This window comes from Staurois parvus, unplaced genomic scaffold, assembly GCF_062004578.1.
Source record: "Staurois parvus isolate SC_StPar_1 unplaced genomic scaffold, SC_StPar_1.0 ptg001451l, whole genome shotgun sequence".
Lineage (NCBI taxonomy): Eukaryota > Metazoa > Chordata > Amphibia > Anura > Ranidae > Staurois > Staurois parvus.
In genome coordinates this window covers 457,836-472,582 of record NW_028319247.1, presented here as the reverse complement: position 1 = coordinate 472,582, position 14,747 = coordinate 457,836, and the positions used below count along the sequence as shown (strand labels likewise).

The 14,747-nt window shown below is 41.9% G+C and overlaps 1 long non-coding RNA gene across 1 annotated transcript in view; it reads left to right on the top strand.

The window, feature by feature from the left end:
• Positions 1 to 14,747, top strand: part of LOC149435902 (uncharacterized) — a 400,776-nt gene that overhangs the window by 21,653 nt on the left and 364,376 nt on the right. The window contains exon 2 of the long non-coding RNA XR_016308350.1: positions 9,007 to 9,876. This is a non-coding gene — a long non-coding RNA (uncharacterized LOC149435902). The remainder of the gene's footprint in view (positions 1 to 9,006; positions 9,877 to 14,747) is intronic.

Below are 14,747 nucleotides of genomic sequence, written 5' to 3'. Positions count from 1 at the left end.
CATGCGCCAATGTCCGTATTTAGTCACTGTCACTTGCGTCCACCACTGTAAGCTGCACCCCTATGACTACGAGCCTTCGCTCGAAACGCGTCAGGGATAGCTACAGCAGGTTGGACGCTTCACCGCCGGCGCCACGAGGGGCCCCGGCGGCCATCTTTGATTTATACCTGGGTCAGTATTTTTGTTAGTTGGATTTTCTGCTATCCTGTGCCTTCAATAAAGATACCTGAGGATATTACACTATGTGGCCTTTTCTATTTATTTGAGTTCTGGTGAGAACCGGCCAAATCTACGGAACAGCTGCATCCATCCAATTACCGGGCCATGAGGGATATGCTGATCAGATCTGACCAGACCAGGATGATGACACAGGAGGTCTAGTGATAATTTTCACACAAATGCGCATAAAGATTGCGTATCTGTTCTGGTGAGAACCGGCCAAATCTACGGAACAGCTGCATCCATCCAATTACCGGGCCATGAGGGATATGCTGATCAGATCTGACCAGACCAGGATGATGACACAGGAGGTCTAGTGATAATTTTCACACAAATGCGCATAAAGATTGCGTATCTGGTGAGTGCGCAGTCTTTATATTTTATCACCCGATGGTCCTGCATATTGGACGTTTGAAGATCACCCTGGATCTTAAGAGCACCCCTTTACTGGACTGCTTCTCACTCTCCTCACCTTGAGCCACCTATAGTGGCATTACTAATTTACAGTCACTGTTCACCATTGTGTAATTGCTATTTGGTTATTCAGCGCTGCACCCCCCTGTTCATATATATGCTATTGAAGGTTTGATACGGTGCCTTTTTGGTGTACAGCTGCTGCCTATTATATATTATATATTATATATTATATTATATATCATCATATAAGCGCTCACTTATTTTCTGTTTTTCTTGATTATTGTTACCTATTTCAGTTGAGCTGCTAGTTGCGTTAAGCTTAAATGGCTGACATATTTGAGATAAGGTCCATGAGACCAAAAATATCTGATGATGTTTTCAGTATAGAACAGGAATCTGATGACATCAAAGGGTTATTTACACACCTTCATAACCTAACCTCATCTGAAGTTAGGACTTTGTGGGACATTTCTTTTTTAGACAAATATATTAAGGAACAAATGGTCCCTCGGTCCTTAAGATGGAATGTCCCCCCAGAAACGGGAGACACTAATAGTACAGTAGAATGGTCACAATATTTTAATTTAGCTGGGCTAGATTTACTTAAGTTTCTTATCACACGGAAAAAGAAGAAACTTATCTATCTAGACACAGAAATCAATAAAGTACGAGAGAAACTCATTCCATTTAAGGATAGGAATGACTACCAATTAGAATCTGAGAAATTAAAACAGTCTTTAGAACATACTGAGAAGGAACAAAAGACAAAGAAATGTAAGAAATACATACGAGATCATAGGGACTATGCTACCAATAAAGTTTTTAAATGGCAAACGGACGAAGATGAACCTGGTATTGCGTCTCCCATACCCATGGAGACTAATTTGCATACATCTAAACCAAAGAAAAATAATAAAAGCGGGAAGGTTCCCAATCACTCTCGCCAGGTTCATCATCATCAACCTCAATCATCTGGGGATAATAGGGTTACTTACAATAGTAATATACCTACAACTAATCGGTTTGAACCACTGAGGTCTATGTCAGATGAGAATATAGGCTCTAGAAATTATGACTGGTATCCCAATCAAGGGTATAGGGATAATCAATTTAAAAAACCATACCAACAACAAGGTAAAGGACCCTCTAATAATAACTATGACAGAGGATATGGTTATTACAATTCCCCCAGAAGGAGTTATGGAGCCCCCTATAGACACGATGAGTTCACGGCACCTATACCCAGAACACCTCAGCAGCCTTTTAGGCAACCATCATATGCTCCACCATATAGAAATGAGGTCTATTACCCCCCAACAACTGACTATCCCACTTATCATAGTGAGAATCGGAATCCCACCCCGGTTCATTTTTTAGATCAGGGAAACTCACGCAAAAGAAGCGTTCGAGCAGGGGAAAAAGAGGAGGCAAAAGGGTTAACAAACCCAAAAAAGAGGAAACTATAAAGGGTAAAGGGATCTTTAACCTTAGTGGGAAAGTATTAACCCCCCAAGAGCTGGACCTACTGGATAGAGGATTAAAATTTGCACCAAATAATAAACTGGACAAATTTCATACGTATATTGACATACACAGATTTGTAAGGTCAATATCTTTGAAAAAATATTTCTATATGAATCCTATTGTCAAAAATACTACTAATATTAATATCCAGTCTAATTTAAGGAATGCATCTCTGTTCAACCCCCCTCCACAGACCAATAGCTATGTTAATGTTTTTAAAGAAACAGTACTTAGGGATTTAGCTGCTGTGAAGATAAAGAACTATAGAGATCATCATGGGACTTCCAAAGCTATTGACTCCCTCCTTGACCAGAAAGACCTAGTTATAAGGCCTGCGGATAAGGGAGGGGGCGTTGTACTAATGAATAAAGATAGCTATAATAAGGAAGTATATAACATCCTGGGAGATGTGGATACATACTGCCGTCTCCCAAAGAATCCTTTGCTTGCATACAAAAAATCTCTTAAAACCATTATCGCTAAAGGTTATTCGGATAATATTTTAAATAAAAAAGAGAAGGAGTTTTTATGTCCATCGGCCCCTAGGATACCGGTCATGTACATTCTCCCTAAAGTGCATAAAAATTTAGAGAACCCTCCCGGCAGACCCATCATAAGTGGTATCGGATCTTTATGTTCCCGAGTAGGACAATACATAGATTATTTCCTACAACCATTAGTACGGAAAACGCCATCCTATCTGCGAGACACAAAACAAGTGCTGCAGGACATTCAAGGCCTCCATGTTGACCATGATACAATTTTAGTTACTGCTGACGTGGCTTCTTTGTACACGAGTATTGATCACATGGAGGGTATGCAAGCAGTGGATTTTTATCTTAATGAATCTACTCTGTCTCCTTTACATAAACAGTTTATTCTCACCCTTTTGGATTTTGCCATGACTAGAAATTATTTTTGGTATGATAGTAATTTTTATTTGCAGACTAGGGGCGTGGCAATGGGAGCGAAGTTCGCCCCAAGCCTGGCAAATCTTTTTATGGCAAGATGGGAGGAGGATGTTATATATGCCAGGGATTGGCCGGAACTATACTTCTACAGGCGATATATTGATGACATACTGCTTGTCTGGAAAGGGGATGAACAGACACTAATAAATTTCTTTGGCACTCTTAACAATAACACCCTAAATATCAAATTAACTTTTGATTATAGTAGATCTAGTGTTAATTTCTTGGATTTAACATTAATAAACCAAGAAGGTACCATCATAACCTCTTCCTTTTTCAAAGAAACAGACCGTAACGGTTACATTCCCATCAATAGTTGCCATCACCCGTTATGGCTTTCAAACATACCAAAAGGCCAATTCTTAAGGTTGAGAAGAAATTGCACCTCGGTTGATACCTTTTTTTCACAAGCATCTACATTAAAAAATAGGTTCTTGGAAAAAGGATACGACGATGCAGATTTGACCCGTACTATGTACGAAATAGGGAATATGGATAGGAATTCTTTGCTTGCTAATAATAATGTTTCACAAAAGTCACAAAAAATTTGTCCTTTTGTTACCACATTTTCCAGACAATATAAGACCATCTCGAGGATTATTAATCAGAATTGGAAAATTCTGAAGGCGGATCCAGTGTTAACTAAAATCCTCCCTGATAGACCCGAGATTACTTATAGAAGAGCTCAACCTCTGAGGAATCTTATTGCCCCAAATATTATTAACCCCCCTATGAATACTTCTTTTTTGAACGATATCACCGGCTTTTTCCCATGCAACAGATGTATTATATGCACCTGTAATAGTAATAGGAAAAAGAGGACAGACAATTTTACATCGACTAGCACGGGTAGGACATTTAAGATCAATAATTTCATATCATGTCATAGTAAATATGTCGTGTATCTCCTGCAATGTCCATGTAAAAAACAGTATGTTGGGCGTACCATCAGAAAACTTAAGGATAGACTTCGTGAACATGTTAGCAATATTAAGAAGGGTTTTAAAGATCATTCTTTATCATTACATTATAGAACCCATCATAATAGGGATCCATCTTCATTACAGTTTGTAGGTATTGATACAGTACAGGCCCACTGGAGGGGCGTAAATAAGAAAAGGGCAGTTTCGCAGATGGAAACAAAATGGATATTCCAAATGGACTGTATGCGCCCCAAAGGACTTAATATAGAACTGGATATCAATAGTTTCATTGATAACAGCTAATTGGGACTAGTTAGATATCCTTCTATCTGTACACCTATATTTAAATCTTTGCAACTGATCCCATGTATATCCATCTTAATTTATCTTATATTATTGTATATAGCTGTAAGAGTTTCCGTTTGCCATTATGATGAAATAAATATGTCATTATATTAAGAATTTCACATGCACTGGTGACCTATTGGTCTATAGACGCATGTTTTATATATTTTTTTATTACAGTTGTATTAAATATATTTATTGCTGGTTGTTACTGGTTTAAAAATGACTTTCATACATAAAGACATTTATGATGTATTTATCTATTAAATATTCTTGTGCTTGGCAGACGTTATATGTTTGCCAGTATTTTTGTATGCATGATCACCAGGTTTTTATATATTTTTTTATATACGTTTTTATATATGTTTTTAAACATGCTTTATTTTTATATAAATATACCCTTATCTGGGTTTTACATTATTACATCATTTGGGCTAGGATAAACATGGGCTGTGTACTAGGATTTTGGATCTATTAATTGGGGATCCATCATGGTTTTTGCCCATAGCCATATCAATTGGGCTTTTACTTTTCACAGGTGACCCCCAATTTGTGGATCGAACTATCCCTGGTGCTCATAGCATTTCATTGAATCAGCTGTGGTGTTCATAGCTCTCGTTCTGCTGTTTGCCTCAGCGCACCTGACGATTGGCGTTTGCGCATGCGCCATCGGGTCGGGCTACAACAAAATGGCGCCCGTAGCGCGGACATCCAGCGTAGGGAAAATGGCGCATGGCGTACTGCGCATGCGCCAATGTCCGTATTTAGTCACTGTCACTTGCGTCCACCACTGTAAGCTGCACCCCTATGACTACGAGCCTTCGCTCGAAACGCGTCAGGGATAGCTACAGCAGGTTGGACGCTTCACCGCCGGCGCCACGAGGGGCCCCGGCGGCCATCTTTGATTTATACCTGGGTCAGTATTTTTGTTAGTTGGATTTTCTGCTATCCTGTGCCTTCAATAAAGATACCTGAGGATATTACACTATGTGGCCTTTTCTATTTATTTGAGTTCTGGTGAGAACCGGCCAAATCTACGGAACAGCTGCATCCATCCAATTACCGGGCCATGAGGGATATGCTGATCAGATCTGACCAGACCAGGATGATGACACAGGAGGTCTAGTGATAATTTTCACACAAATGCGCATAAAGATTGCGTATCTGTTCTGGTGAGAACCGGCCAAATCTACGGAACAGCTGCATCCATCCAATTACCGGGCCATGAGGGATATGCTGATCAGATCTGACCAGACCAGGATGATGACACAGGAGGTCTAGTGATAATTTTCACACAAATGCGCATAAAGATTGCGTATCTGGTGAGTGCGCAGTCTTTATATTTTATCACCCGATGGTCCTGCATATTGGACGTTTGAAGATCACCCTGGATCTTAAGAGCACCCCTTTACTGGACTGCTTCTCACTCTCCTCACCTTGAGCCACCTATAGTGGCATTACTAATTTACAGTCACTGTTCACCATTGTGTAATTGCTATTTGGTTATTCAGCGCTGCACCCCCCTGTTCATATTTATCCATTACATATGCAGACTGTGCTACCTGCGTAGTCCTGCCGCACAGTGACTCTCTTGGTTGAAGTCTTCTCAGTCTGTTCGGGGTGAATGAAACGGGCTTTATGTACAAATACGTGATCTTAGATCAGAGCTCATCTAGGGAAGTAGGTGATTTGTATTGTTTGTTACACATAGGGAAGAAGACCATGGGCTTTCAGACACAAAGAGATTCTTAATGCCTTAATGATCTGAGAAAAAATGCACCTCTACACTGCCTGACTGTAGCACATTGTGCAGAGAGCAGGCACTTGGCTTGCATTTTTTGGCCAGCATATAAGCAGCCTTGCACTCCGGAGAACATGAAGGAAATGTGATACAGATATGAGCGTTAGAAAGGTGACACATACTAATTTCATGTTGGGAAAATTAATTCACATGGAGAATTATGCTTGGCTGCATGATAGTCACTAGTTGCTTAGTAACTTGGGGCACATGTTAATGCCAGTGACGCGTATCATGTTTATAAAAACTAAGCCTTTCTTCTCGTGTTAAAGGGAAACTAGGTGTATTTTCAGTGAAAACATATCTTCAGGTACCAAACATTTACCTGAAAAGCTTTCACATCCTTTATATGCAGGGGTGTGGACATTTAAAAAAAAACTACTTGTGCAGGGACTAAATTGGTGTCCCAATCTACTTGTCCTGATTACATTTTTTTTTTTTTTAACCAAAACCGTTTTTAAATCATAGGTGCTTTATGGAAAGTCTGGGGCTTTTAAATATGAAAGAGGCTTTCTGGCAACTTAAATGTTTAATATTTTTAACATTGCGCTGTTTATCTCCTTCTCATCTCCCTGCCTGTCTTCAGCACTGCAACCGGGGACTAGTAGGGAGGGGAGAGACCTTGCAGTGTAATGAGCACCGAATGGCTGCTCGTCAGGAAAGGGGAGTGTCAGGCTTATCCTTTATCCCTTTCGCTGCCATTTTTGCGTTTTTTGCACACTTTTAAAAAATCATTTAAGACCTGAAGATTACACAAAACTCCAAAACATGATATATTTTCTGAAATCAGAGACATTAGAGAATAAAATAGCGGTAGTTCCAATTTTTTTTATGTCACACAATATTATCACAAAGGTCTAGGAAACGCAACATTTCAGTACAAAATACACTTAAGTTAATTTTAAGGCACAAAAAGCAATACATTATCCTATTTTTTTGTAAAATATAAAAGACGAGGTTGCATCGAGTAAATAGATATCCAACATGTCAAACCTTAAATTTGAATGCACCCATGAAACAGCAACAAACTTTAATACCCTATATTTTCTGTAGGTGACACTTGTAAAGCCTCTTATAGGTCATCAGTTTAGCGTTACAGAGGAAGTCTGGTGCTAGAATTATTGCTCTCATTCTGGCGTGCAAGCTTTTACGTTTGTGTGTGCGTACATATGTGGGGGTGGGGGGCCTTGAAAAATCTGGGGGGGGGGGGGTTAATGCTTGGGTGTAATTTTACATTTTTTTTTTTGTTTAATCACATAGGGGACAAAAAATTCCCTATTGGATGATTTTTTGGTGACAGGTTCTCTTTTTTTGAGACATCTAAAAGACCCTGTATGTCTTCCCTGTGCTCCTCTGAATGTAATGCAGTGCACATCGCACTGCATTCATTCTTTCCAGGTCTCGATGGCCAGGAATCAACAGACACAGGTTGCAGGAACGAAAATCAGTTGATTCACCCATCAACACATTCGGTGTTTATGAGGGAATCCCTCCTGCAGAGCTATTGTGTTCTTCCGGTGAGGGGGTACAAGGAGCCGTCTCTGCCGGGAGAACACAATGAATATTGCTAGCAGCTATAACCACTGGCAATAATCGCATGCTAAAAATCCGACATGCTGGTTGTACCCAAGTCGATCAATGGAATGACTTGGGTACAACCAGCCTGCCCATAAATGGATCGGATCTAGACCAGTCCATTCTTTTTAACCAATCTAGCCAGACTGATAGGCTTGCATGTAGACTATGTTGATGGGAGAATCAACATGGTCTACATGCAGCTATAAGTGTCAGGAATGGACTAGCCAGCAATGGTGGGACTCACCTGCCTTTTGATCTGCAGTACCAGGGCTGGCCAGTGGATGCTCCCAGCAATCAGAGACTCAACTTTGCAGCCAGCTAACACCTGGAACTGATTATGCTGGGGTATTTAAGGGATGGCCAGACTTGCAGACTCTGCCTTGGTGTTGTGTTTCTCTTGGGCCCTGTATCCTGTTCCTGCTCTCTGTTCCTGTCTGATTCTCTGCTACCTGTTCTGATCCCTGGCTTGTCTGACCATCCCTCTGCCTGACCCTCTGTACTACGCTGCCTGCTACCTGTTCTGATCCCTGGCTTGTGACCCTGACCATCCCTCTGCCTGACCCTCTGTACTACGCTGCTAGCTACCTGCTGAACCTGGCCTGTGACCCCGACCAATCTCCGCTTGCTCCCCCTGTACCTACCTGCCCAATTGATATTGACCCGGCCTGCCTGACGACGCTTGCTTGTATGTACTGTTATCTGTGGGTGGTTGGTTTGGTTTGTTTGCACTGTATTATGTTTAGTATTGCACTGCGTTTATGTTTGTATTGTTAGTGTTAATAAATTATATTGTTTATCACATATCTGAAGTCTGCGTTTCCCTGCGTCAGTCACATACCTCTGGTCACACCTGGGAGCCCTGACAATAAGCTTTGGCAATAATCGCATGCTAAAAATTCGACATGCTGGTTGTACCCAAGTCAATCAGTGGAATGACTTGGGTACAACCAGCCTGACCATAGATAGATCGAATCTCTGCTGATCCATTCTTTTTAACCAGTCTAGCCAGACTGATAGGCTTTGCATGTAGAGAGAATCGTGGTAAAGCACAACCATTTTGCAGACAAGAAGAAAACTCAGATTCATTAAACTTTATTTTTATGTGGAAAGTGTTTTCTGCCATTTAAATTGCTACCCCTTCCAAAACAGATAATGTTAGAATATATACATGCCCAGCAGGTCTTTGTTTTTGAACACATCTTCATGGGGCTTCAATTTTACTCTTTCACAGAAAACAAGAAACTTGGAGAAAAACTGAAAAAAACATCAGGATTTGAGCCAAACGGGCCAAGCGTGAAAAATGTCTCTTCCCAGGCTCAAGACAAACCTTGTTTGCAGCTTTCGGCATCGAAAATAAACAACGTAACCAAGACTGATGGGGATCGAAGGTACTGACTGAGACTTGATACAAACACTGTAATAGATATAACAACATCAAAAGACTATGAAGCTCAGTAACACCAATTTTAAAGGAGGACTGCTTGCGAAACAGAAGTGAAAATATATGTATTTCCTTGGTCTGCTCTTTTGTGTCCACGATGACTTCAGCAGTTACACACCATGCAGTTTGGTTCACTCGGAAACTTCACTTCCTAATATCCTCTTTAATCAACTGCTTTAATAAGGTAAAGGTACCATTTCAAATGTGGACTTTTGGATTGGTTGCGTTTAACATAATAGAAACTGAAAAGAATAAAATGTGTACACACCAGAGAACCTATATAATGCATAGTTCAAGAGCTCAAAATCCATTGTTTTTCTTTTTCTAAGACAACATGCTAATATAGATGGCATTCCATTACATTGAAGAACTTGATTGTATGAACTTTGAGACTTTGAAATTATTAGGCCAAAAGGACCCAAAGCTCATGTCTTTACATTTTTATTGATTGAAGTCGGCCAGGAACCAGTACCAGTACGAATTTTATTGGATACCCGATCCTGTGATGGACAGCCTGCTCTGTTGTCACAACCCCTTTCCAGCTAGACAGACAAGGCTGTATGAGAAGAGATATGATGATTGCAGGATTATATTAACAGCAGCTACAAGAAGGCCAAGAAGAGCACAAACTACATCCAGAGAAGGTGGAACTTCTGAACTGTAAGTTTTTCTTTATAACATGTTTGAATAAATGGTTTGGTCAAGTTGATACACTCTGAAATGGCAAAGTGACCGGGTCTATGTAAAGCTGCTCTCCAGCCACCTTATACGCACACTTCAAAGAGCTCCCTTGCCGCTCCTTCTGCCAACACAGCCTCTGCAAAATAACAATGGTCAACTGATGTCAGAGCCTAGAAGGAGCATTAACCTCGCCCCTCCTGTCATGTGACAGTTCTCAGACCTAATGATTTGCCACTAGGCCCGAGCATCATGGAAAAAGATGACATGTTGATCCATACCTAGAGGCAGCCAGTATTTTGTGGTGGTGGCCAAAGAAGGAGCAGTGAGGGGGTGCTGTGAAAGACAATATAAGATGGTCAGGGGGGTGGACTTTACACTAAATGGACAAGATCTCTTGAAATTACACAAACTTTAATATATGTACCCTTTACAATAAAGAAACTTCAAGCTGACCCTCCAAGTAAAGTTTTGTTTTACACATCAATTATGGCCCAATTCCATTCAGAGTCAAGTTTTCAGGAACCATCCTTGTCAAGGTGCAGCAAAAGGCTCCAACATTTCCCAAAATGTTGGTTTTTACAGCATATAGAGTGATGTCACTCATGATGTATTAATAACCTGCTTTTGCTGCTTCAGCATTTTCCTTGAGGTATCTCTGCTAAAGGATGGTGTCAGCGTCCCAATAATTTCAGAACCCGCCAATGTGTGGTCCTAACGGTATAGTGCAGGGTATCTCAACCAGTGTTAAAGGGAACCCTAGGGTTCCTCCAGAGGTTGCTAGGGTTTCCTTGAGCAATTTCTGCCCCTCAGATAAGTTCCCACTGACACCATTCATCTTTTTAACTATCTATAGGGGGTAATTATTTCCAATGACCATACATGTAAGGAGCATTCTTCCCACTGACCATCACACTAATATACCATGAGCTGTAGATGTAGTCATTTTTGGCAGGGGTTCCATGAGACTGGAAAGATATTTTAAAGTGTTACTAAACCCAGGACCCCACATTTACTATATCCGCTCTCCCCGGACCCTGCATTCCCTATATTTGGTCTCCCCGGACCCTGCATTCACTATATCCAGTCTCCCTGGACCCCGCATTCACTATATCCGCTCTCCCTGGACCCCGCATTCACTATATCCGCTCTCCCTGGACCCCGCATTCACTATATCCGCTCTCCTCGGACCCTGCATTCCCTATATCTGGTCTCCCCGGACCCCGCATTCACTATATCCGCTCTCCCCGGACCCTGCATTCACTATTTCCGCTCTTCCCGGACCCCGCATTCACTATATCCGCTCTCCCCGGACCCTGCATTCACTATATCCGCTCTCCCCGAACCCCGCATTCACTATATCTGCTCTCCCCGGACCCCGCATTCACTATATCTGCTCTCCCCGGACCCCGCATTCACTATATCCGCTCTCCCCGGACCCTGCATTCACTATATCCGCTCTCCCCGGACCCCGCATTCACTATATCTGCTCTCCCCGGACCCCGCATTCACTATATCCGCTCTCCCTGGACCCCGCATTCACTATATCCGCTCTCCCCGGACCCTGCATTCACTATATCCGCTCTCCTCGGACCCCGCATTCACTATATCCGCTCTCCCCGGACCCCGCATTCACTATATCTGCTTTCCCCGGACCCTGCATTCACTCTATCCGCTCTCCCAGGACCCTGCATTCACTCTCTCTGGTCTCCCACAGTACACTGAAAATGGAAATGCAATTATTTTAGTAAATATGAACTGCTAAATACCTTTTCACATCAGCAGTCTAGTGACTTATATCATTGCCCAGCCGAGCACTGGTTAAAGATTGTAGGAGGAGTTTTCAGCTGGTCAAGGAGTATGCAGAACCCCTGACCTCTGTTTGGACAGTGCTATGTGGCCCTGTGCTGGTCACATGTGCTTACCCAAGAAAAAAAAGCCTCTCTAGCAATACACACCAAACTGAGCATGTGCAGGGTGACTCCACATGATATGTCTTATTAGGAGATAAGGGGGGGTCACTGGAAGAAGGGGAGGACCAGAGAAGACACATTAAACATCCTTTTTACACAATGCAGAGGATTAACCCCTTAGGTTCCACAGTGAGTATAACAAGCATGCTTTACTGCATCTACACACTGATTGTACTGTTGTGGGTTTAGTAACACTTTAAGGGTTCCTCTGTGTTGAAAAGGTTGAACAAGGCTGGTATAGAGTGTGATGAGGATTGCAGGAAGCCAGAGAAACCAGCCATCTGTCATAGACCATTATATACATTATAGCCCGCTGGGAGATGACATCTGATTGGTTGTTCTGGATGTTTGCACCTTTGCTATCATTGAGTGTATTATAGATGAAGGCTTTTGAACTGGTTTGATGTTACAAGATCCAAGATTACTACAGCATGGGTGTCAAACTGGCAGCCCTCCAGCTGTTGCCAAACTACAAGTCCCATGAGGCACTGTAGATTGACAGTTACAAGCATGACTTCCAAAGGCAGAGGCATGATGGGACTTTTTGGGTAGTTTCGTAACAGCTGGAGGGCCGCCAGTTTGACACCCCCAGCATTCAAATCCACTTCCATAATGTAAAACAACATAATGCCACACCAAGATAAACATGGGGGGGGGGGATTTACTAACACTGGTGCACACAGAATCTGGTGCACTTCTGCATGGGAGCCAATCAGCTTCCAGGTTTTATTGTCAAAGCTTAACTGAACAAGCTGAAGTTAGAAGCGGATTGGCTGCCATGTACAGACACACCAGATTCTGAGTGCCCCAGTTTTAGTAAATCCCCCCCCATGACTGTTGTTGCTGTATACAGATGTAGGATAACAACTCTTATCCTGCAGTTCATCTGCTGCAACACATCATACTGGCATTTATAGAATCCTCTTCATTTACATGGACACGTCAGTACAATCCTTAGATGCCAAAACGTTCGGCAGTTGTGCACTTTAAAAAAAGTCAGAAAATGAACTTACTGGAGATTTTATAGTCCTCCAGGCAGTGCCAGGGCAAGGTCATCCAGTGCCCAGGGTAAGGGTGTCACACTGTGCACCCCCCCCCCTCCTTTCATAACATGCAAGCTTAGGGGATCCTATGCCCAGCAGTCACTCACTTGACAAAATCCCTGCCTGTGTCACTACTCCTGTCAGCCTTGTAAGAGAAGGAAGTTGCCCCCATCCCTACTGTAAACCATTGTGCCCAGGGCAGCCTCCCCTCCCGCACACCCCTTGTCCCGGCCCTGCCTCTGGGCATACCAGAAAACAGGGGGTGGTTTTCCAGCACCTATGAGGGGAGCAGACCTTTTAATGATGTTGCTACTTACAAATATAGGAGCTTTGCTTTGGAACGGACCAGCCTCACACCCATGTATCTTTGTGAACATAACAGGCAGAGTGAATGTTTGCTGCACATCTTTCACACTTTTGTAGAACTTCTTTAGCAATCTGCAGAAACTGGTAAAATATTCCAACTTGCTTATTACCCAGGATGTGTGATTGTAGCGGAGCCGCTATGTCTCATGCTCTAGTAGATCGTTAGAATTTACAAACAAAGGTGCAACAGCCTGTTTTATTGGCCCATAAAACCATCCATATCCAACGGCGCCCTGTAAATGCCGATAACATCGGGTACATGTGGCCTAATATACCCGTAACGCTGTAATCATGCAATATGCAGGAGGAAGACGATGATATTCATGTATTCTTCTATTGTGGTATGTCGATTTTATACTGGTAGCTGCTGTTTAATGGGACATTGGAAGTCTAGAGCATTCTGGGAACGGTGCCAGCTATTTTTTTTTTTTTAACCATCCATTTGATAAAACTGTAAAAATGAGCAACTTGCCATTCAGATCGAATAGCCCATTTGCATTACGGCCATTCTGTTTTCCATCTTAGCGCATCTTTGAAAGTGCCACTATAGTAAAATAAAAAGAAGCTGATTAAAATTTTGCTTTCAGTAGCATTTTTTGTTTTCTGCCCTCGGGGTGCTGCAGTAAATACCCAACAGCAGAGTTCAAACTTAAGGCAGAAAATTGAGACAAATTTTGATTTTTTTTTTAATTGTATTTTTTTATATTCTCATGGTAGCAAAGTACTTGCCTATGTAATAAATGCTTTTCCTAATCTGTGTGTGTGTTCTTAAAGCAAACCTGTGCTAAGAGAAAGGCAGACTATGCCATCACTGATCTCTTCCTAAACGAGTTACGTGGCTATCATGCTCAGCCTCTGTCCTTTTTACTTCTTGAAAAATTGAAGTTATGGGAGCGCCACACTAGCTTGTACAGTCCATAAAACATTTTATTCTGCCACGAAATGCTTTTGTTGCAGAATAAATTCTTTTATGGACTGTACAAACTAAAGTGGCACCCCCATCTGTTCAGCTTTTTAGTAATCACCTTCCAAGAGTTCAGCAGAACACCACAGTTGCTGGTGAGCCGCCTCCAGCACCACACTACATATAATATTACAGCAAATCACCACAAGGTCCAGCACTCTTATACCACAAAAAGACTTTATACTTTCTGAGTCCCAGAACAAGCATGCAGCCAGTGAATGCGTACTTCACTAGCATAAAGATGAACTGTACTGTGAAAGCGAAGGCAAGCAAAGGATTGAAGACTAGTCACTAGTATTACCTTTCCCTATTGCTGATTTACTATGATTCATTCTATGCCAGGACTTGACAAAATTTGCTTTGAATCTAGGAGCCAGCTAAAAAAGTTAGGAGCCAGTTTTTTTTAGTGTATCAGTGCCTGGGACTTTATGCGATGCGATTTGCCATGCGACAATCACAGCAAAACCGCACCACATTTTAGGCACCATTGAAAATAATGGCACCTAA